The 7,653-nt window shown below is 40.5% G+C and overlaps 1 protein-coding gene across 2 annotated transcripts in view; it reads right to left on the bottom strand.

The window, feature by feature from the left end:
- Positions 1 to 532: 532 nt before the first annotated feature.
- The window catches only part of LOC124720508 (pneumococcal serine-rich repeat protein), a 124,807-nt gene continuing 117,686 nt past the window's right edge, over positions 533 to 7,653 (bottom strand). For both annotated transcript variants that reach the window (XM_047245866.1, XM_047245867.1), the window contains exon 14: positions 533 to 4,206. The gene's annotated coding sequence lies outside the window, so the exon portion shown is untranslated. The remainder of the gene's footprint in view (positions 4,207 to 7,653) is intronic.

The raw sequence follows: 7,653 nt of genomic DNA, 5'->3' as shown, positions 1-7,653 counted from the left end.
CACACATATTCCATGACAAATTTCTTGTGATAAATATTCATATTCCATTACAATTAAGTTGCACTGGGCAGAAAATTATGAAATTGAAATGAGTTTTCCCAAAACAAACTGCTTCTCAATGAGAATTTTTCTTAATGCATAAACGACTTTTATTTGTATACAGACATTTAAGAGCATGAACATATTTCATCACGTTCAAACATTCTGACATACAAAACTCACATTTAAAATAAATGCTCCTGTAGGGTGAGACACCTGCTATTTCGCACACTCGACGTCACTTCCTCATACGTTCACAATATGTTCATAACACTTATCGATATGGCCCTCCCGATAAACAAATTGTTCACTAGTTTAGGACTGGTTTACTTCATTGTAGTGCAAAATGTGACCTACGTTCCAGAACATATAATGCAATCTGTGAACCTTAATAGCCCATCAGCAATGAACACCGAAAATGTTCTGTTGAGATTATTGGTGTTTACGGGAGTAACTAGCTTAAAGATATCTTGTCGAAAAACTGCAGTTCCTGTCTTCTTTTTTTTTTTTTTTTTTTGCCCCAATGCAATGTTTTGTTCGTTTAGTACTTTCACCTGTCACAACAGTGAAACAGAAAACCTGCACGGCAACCTCCAGAAGCATTTATCAAATGGCGACTTATCCCGACTCGATGCAACTCTTGCCGAGCACTGGGAAGTCTCGTACAAAATCATTATAGTGTACTTTATCGCACGCTTATTAAATTAAATGACATTTTGAAAATAAATGCCTTACTGCCTTTGCAGCAACATAATTTTGTGCCTCAATTTCCATCAATTTTAGGCATAATCACATTTATAAAATGTACGTAACGCTTTTTCCAATAATCTGAAAAAAGTGCTCTAGTTTGTATTTTTAATCTATATATGTCATGCCCCTAAAGAAATTCTCAATACAGCTACTAAATATATATATTCTCTCCAATAAACAACATATTTACATGTGAGAAATACAGTGAGACAAAATATTTAATTATATATTTACAGATATAAGCATGTTGTGCTGACCATCTTTGGATACACATAATAACTATACTTTGTGTGAAATTGGTACACCAGATAATTCACTTGGGGAAACACATTTGCCATACACACTTGAGAAAGAGCAGTCAGCAGAAAGTTTTTTCCCACAAGCCCAATGTCTAATACAACCAATCTAAAATTGTCTAACTACGATTATGACAGGCAAACAGACCACTCCCAATACTGAACTGTGGTAGGCCTGACAGCAAAGCTTACTACGGACCACTGAATTACACATTTTTAAAACTCAAGACTGCATTTTCAGACGGGAGAAAGTTGGGAGGAAGGATAGAAAGGAACAGGCAATACATTAAATGCGAACACAAAATATACAAGGAATGAAATGTGAATGTTCCAATGTAACAGATGAGATGTGGATTTCATAGCTTATAGTAATGAGTTCCACAGGAATTACTGCTGGAGAACACGTTGGCCACTAGCCACAAGTGTAAATATGTACAGCAAAGGAAGGGAACAGCACACCAACAAAATGAAAGAGGAACAAATAAAAAATAAAAGATGTACCACAAAAAGAAAGCTTCGCTCCTTTTGATGACAAGACATTAGCTAGTCTTTCAAATAATAAGACACGTACTGTCCTTCGCAGGAGGCAAAATGTTTAGTAATGTCAAAACACATACACGTGTAAGTTAAGTTGGACATCATCCTCTCTTTCAAAACTATTTGTTTCTTCCTCAGAGAGGAAAGACAGATTAGTTTTGAAAATTAGTATAGTGTGTGTAATTTTGTTTCGTGACCATTGGCAGCACTCGAATTTTGCCTCGCTGTGCTAAGCACTGACCTGCAATTCTGTCTCTGTGTTCTTATAATTTTCTCATGTGAATTTTCCATTTGATATAATTTCATAAGTTTTTCAATCCTGAAACAGACTACGCACGAGAACAATTAGTTGATGAATGTACTCTCAGGCATAAGCAGGAGAATTGCAGCTCGCGCAGATGCCACGTGTCAGTAGATTCTCATTTCGTGTGTAGATAATCTGTACCCTTTCATTTCTTTTTTAAATTCAGTACAAAGGACGAAGGAAGTACTCCTGTTTAGCTTTTCAGAGACACAGTGTCAACACTTACTCCCAGTAAAACAGTAGTGCCATCCCAAGTCACACGTAACTTTTACCTTATTTTACACGACCGAAGCGACCGTCTTCAGAAATTACGTAGCCGACAGTTATACGCAGTCCCATATTTGTAACGAGTGGCCCTCGGCCACATGATTTCTGAAGGTGCTTGTGGTGGTCGAGTGAAACCTGTAAAATAAGGAAAACATTACATGTGACTTGTGACAGCTCTAAAATTCCCATTTCTAAAGGTCACTGTTTCCCTGCAGGCAAATGCCTGTGCTTGCTGAACTTACTCTCACTGTTGCTAATCAATTCCAAATACAGCTGTAATTGTTTACACTTTTGTGAAATGAGAGTGACTTTTGTGGTACAGTTGAAAATCTACGACACACACACACACACACACACACACACACACACACACACACACTCACTCACTCTCTCTCTCTCTCTCCCCTCTGTCATCTTTTTGACCTGTCAGAGGAGGAGTGCAAATAATCGGCGTGCTCCTGGTGTAAAAGGAAGCGTCTTCTATGTGAGTTTCTATTCTCTGGCATGCGACGAAGTGATGGGAAGGTGACAAGATGTGGGATATGCATTTGACAGACGAGACAAAACTGCTGGATGACTAAATATATTACAAAGATGATTAAAAATGTGTCACTAGTGGTATCAAATTGTGTTTCGTCGTCACCTCCCCTCGTAACAGCAGTCCTAACTGTATAATCTTTCCACTAATAGGTTACAATTTTTGTACACCCGTGACTGTAGCATTTCTCACAGTTCGCTTTTGAATGAATTATATTGAGCTGAGAGACATACCACTTGTCATGACCCGTACGAGTCTGAAAGACATGACAAGCAGCAATTGTTTGGGCTAACTCCATCCACGCAATGCAAAAACGAAACTGTAAATTTCTGCAGAAACACCGGAGAAAATGCATCTGATGACTCTCGCGAAAGACACCTGGTATATTTCCCAGGATATTAGTGACTGCTGGGAAATGTACATCGTATGCCGAACCGAAGTTTGGGTACGAACTGCAGTACATTGCCGACAGTGTCTCAGATTTTGATCGGTGAACCTTTCTGAGGGGCTCAATTTATTTGGCAGGCCCTTAGGTAGAGTGTTGAAACTGTCAAAAAGGGTGAGCTCCAGGAAACAGACCTCATGATAGTTTCTGAAAGGCCGAAGTTTGATACGGGAATACTGCTCCTGAAACCACATCAGCTCGTTGGAAATTTAACAGAAAATGTTAACACAGTCTGATACTTAGTGTCTGCTTCCAGAAAGCACTCACTTCCTCTAAAATTGCTTGAGAAAAGAATATGCTTGCAAAGAACACGTTTCCTCCGACAGAAGAGGTCGCCGATTGCTTCACAGAGAGACAGACAGACACACACACACACACACACACACACACACACACACACACACACACACAAATGGAATATAAACCTGTGGCATTATGCTGATACAGTAGCTGTCTACCCAGTACATCAACTGAATACAGATTAAGAAATATGTCAGCACTACTGTACCACAAAATTATAGCTCAGTGTGTGTCATAAGTAACTTACAATGTCAGTTCTGTATGCATAAGCAGTTTTTAGAATCTGCATCTCCATCTCAAAACTACAGTCCTGCTCAGAAAATAAGGCATGACACTGCCTGTCATGTACAATAGAGTAGTGGAATTAACAAATGAAAGAGAAAACTTGCACACACTGGAACATGTCCTTTTGTCACTTCCATGTATTATTATTGTTCTTTTTCTTACTCCGGAGATTATTGTTGTTCTTTTTCTTATTAACAATACAACAGTTATTCCTTAGACAAAAGAGACTTTACAAAACCACGGTGGGTGAAAAAGCTACAAGCATAATTTGGCCGCAAAATGATGTGATGCGTACTGCCGTGTACACCAGAAATCGTACTCGTGCACAGTATTCAATTTTGCAAACCAGGATGTAGTGCCATCTGGTGCACAGGAAAAGTTGCAGCCATTTCTCTGTACTGTCAGAACTCCACCCAGATAACCATTGTCTTCATCTGATTTTACCCTGCAACAAAGAAACAAAAATTGTTACCTACAACTTTTCACCAACTTTCTTTCAGTTATGAAGTACAGCAGTTAGTGTTGGGCCATGCGCATATGTAATCAGAATAAACAATATTTTTTTATTAAAAAAAAGGAACAACAATAACAATTAATGACAATATCATACGAGAAGTGCACAACAAGTATAAAAAAAATTAAACCCATTTGCATTCTATGCCAAAAAATACATACGATTTACTATAGCTATACTTTAAATGATTAATGGAAAATCTCATATAAAGATGTGAAACAAATACTAACAAAGAGATAGAGGGGCTTGCCAGCACTTCCCTCAGCTCAGTACAGCCGATAGATACACAAAAAACAGAACCAAAAATTTACGTTCCTAGCTTTCGGAACAAATGTTCCTTCATCAGGGAGGAGAGAGGGGAAAGAAAGGGAAGAAGGGAAAGCAGATTCAGTTACTCACAACCCAGGTTATGAAGCAACAGGGAAAGGAAAACAGGGAGGGTAGCAAGGATGGAGGCATGGTTGTCAGAGGGAAGCCAAAGATGTTCTACTGTAAGTACTGTGCCAGCTTCAAACCAAAGAGGATGCATACAGAAGTAAAGAGGTATATAGTATCAAGATAAACACAACTACGTAGGATGAAAAGATGCGTGAATGGCTAAAGAGGAAAGGGAAAGAGGAGAAGACTGAAGAGTAAATTGGAGTGAGGTGGTTTAACGTAGGTTCAGTCCAGGGGGATGGCGGGATGAAAGGATGTGTTTGAGTTTGTTAGTATTTATAACTATACTTTACCATTCATAATAGATGGCACTGTAATTGACAAATATTAAGTGTGCCCGTTTCTGGAATTAAAAACCCTCAAATCTGTTTCTACATTTCATTTAAAATGTATAGATAAACCTTTGTGTTCTAACGCTCGATGCTTATGTTCAAACGTTATTGACTGTTGCAAACATGATTGCACAGTACAAATAATATGGCTAGATATTGACATTTCTGGCAAATAAGCTACTCGTATGGTAATTTAGTTTTTAGTTGCTACGGGGTTGACTGTGGCGAATCCCCAGATCGTGCCCAATTCTGGAAGCCACCTTAAACCTCACCATCAGGGTGACAGATTTCAGTACGTTTCATCCAACTGCCGTCGGCTGCTATGCAGCTACCAGCTGAATACAAACCACAACTGTTGTAATAACGTAAAATGTCCACGAACTGATAATGACAAGTGCACTTGCCACAGATACTCACCGGAATAGAGCACCGCTGCGGTGAGAGGCAAGGGGACTCACCGAAATCGAGGACTCTAATGGTGAAATGAAAATGATCCTGCGGCACTGTCGGCCGGGAAGCCCCGTGCGGGAGAGTTCGGCCGCCGTATTGCGAGTTCCTTTTAGTCGATGCCACTTCGGCGACTTGCGGGTCAATGCTGATCGAGAATTATGATGAAGGACACACGACACCCAGTTCCCTGCTGGGAATTGAACCCGGGCCTCCCGTGTGGTAGGTGGAAAAGCTATCGCTATGCTGCGGAGGCGGACCCCTAATGGTGAGAGGCAAAGGGACTCACCGATATCGAGCATCCCGACAGGGACAGAAAACTGTCCCACCTACGCTATCATTCCCGGTTCGTGCTAAAGGTAGTTTCTAAATGAACCCTGATACGGCAACCGTACTGTACTATACCGTCAAATTTGCAGTACTACATTAAGTTTTGAACATAAATACCGACATTTCAAACACAAAGATTAACATTTACATTACAAATTAAATGTAGAATCAAATACATCAGTGCTTAATTGCAAAAACAGGCACAGTCGATAGTTGCGATTACAGTGCCACATTCCGTGAATGGCAAAGTAAAATTTGAGTAAACCGTACATATTTTTTGGTATAGAACATGAATGTGTGATACAACTGGTGGCTCTCATTTGAAAATACAGAGTGAGCTCACCCACACAGGAAGGGTAGTTTAGGTGGAGATCAATTGTAGGACATACAGTGTTGTAGACTCACTGCATCTCATTTGATTCCTTGCGACGACTTATCTCTGCGTATGTGCTGCACAATAGTACGTGTCTTGCCTGGAAACAAATTTTGTTCCGTCTGTCGACCTCTCTCTCTCCACCCTCAAATTTGTATCCAGTACTGCATAGTTCTGTTTTTGGATTTGTTTTTCTGCCAGTGTTAGTTAAGAGGAAACAATGGTACACAACAGTATGGACAGGTTTATTGACAAAGAGGAGTTGGCGGAGTGTGAACTGAATGGAAAAATTTAATAATGTGATATAAAAATATGCACTTGCTGGATACTTCATTGCTCACTGGTATATAAATGACTCAAATATTTGTGAAGAGATCAGTATCAAGGAAGAACAACCGCTGTATAGCTTACTCAACTAACAAGGGGAGGCCGCCAATTGTGAAATTCAGATTCGATTCATACTGCGCACAATAAAAGCTCATGGCCAGAGGTGTAATGTGGCAAAGCACCAAGATGCACTTCTCAGCCGTTGTCGAGAAAATCGACAGTTAAAAGAAACCGTTGCGGTGAAATGCTCTCTACGGTTAATAGTTTTACACAGCGTCGTGGCGCAGCGGTAAGCGCTCGGGTTTGTAATCGGAAGGTCGGTCGCTGGATCGAATCTCGCGCCATGCAACATTTTTTTTTATTATTGTAATTCAAATATATAGAAGGAAACATTCCACGTAGGAAAAATATATCTAAAAACAAAGATGATGTGACTTACCAAATGAAAGTGCTGGCAGGTTGACAGACACACAAACAAACACACAAAATTCAAGCTTTCGCAACAAACTGTTGCCTCATCAGGAAAGAGGGAAGGAGAGGGAAAGACGAAAGGATGTGGGTTTCAAGGGAGAGGGTTATGAGTCATTCCAATCCCGGGAGCGGAAAGACTTACCTTAGGGGGAAAAAAGGACAGGTATACACTCGCACACACGCACATATCCATCCACACATACAGACACAAGCAGACATATTTAAAGACAAAGAGTTTGGGCAGAGATGTCAGTCAAGGCAGAAGTGCAGAGGCAAAGATGTTGTTGAATGACAGGTGAGGTATGAGTGGCGGCAACTTGAAATTAGCGGAGATTGAGGCCTGGTGGATAACGGGAAGAGGGAATATTTGAAGAGCAAGTTCCCATCTCCGGAGTTCGGATGGTTGGTGTTAGTGGGAAGTATCCAGATAACCCGGACGGTGTAACACTGTGCCAAGATGTGCTGGCCGTGCACCAAGGAATGTTTAGCCACAGGGTGATCCTCATTACCAACAAACACTGTCTGCCTGTGTCCATTCATGCGAATGGACAGTTTGTTGCTGGTCATTCCCACATAGAATGCGTCACAGTGTAGGCAGGTCAGTTGGTAGATCACGTGGGTGCTTTCACACGTGGCTCTGCCTTTGATCGTGTACACCTT

The sequence above is a fragment of the Schistocerca piceifrons genome, chromosome 11 (genome assembly GCF_021461385.2).
Source record: "Schistocerca piceifrons isolate TAMUIC-IGC-003096 chromosome 11, iqSchPice1.1, whole genome shotgun sequence".
Lineage (NCBI taxonomy): Eukaryota > Metazoa > Arthropoda > Insecta > Orthoptera > Acrididae > Schistocerca > Schistocerca piceifrons.
Note: the sequence above shows the minus strand (reverse complement) of the source record. Positions and strands in the feature narration are given on the sequence as shown.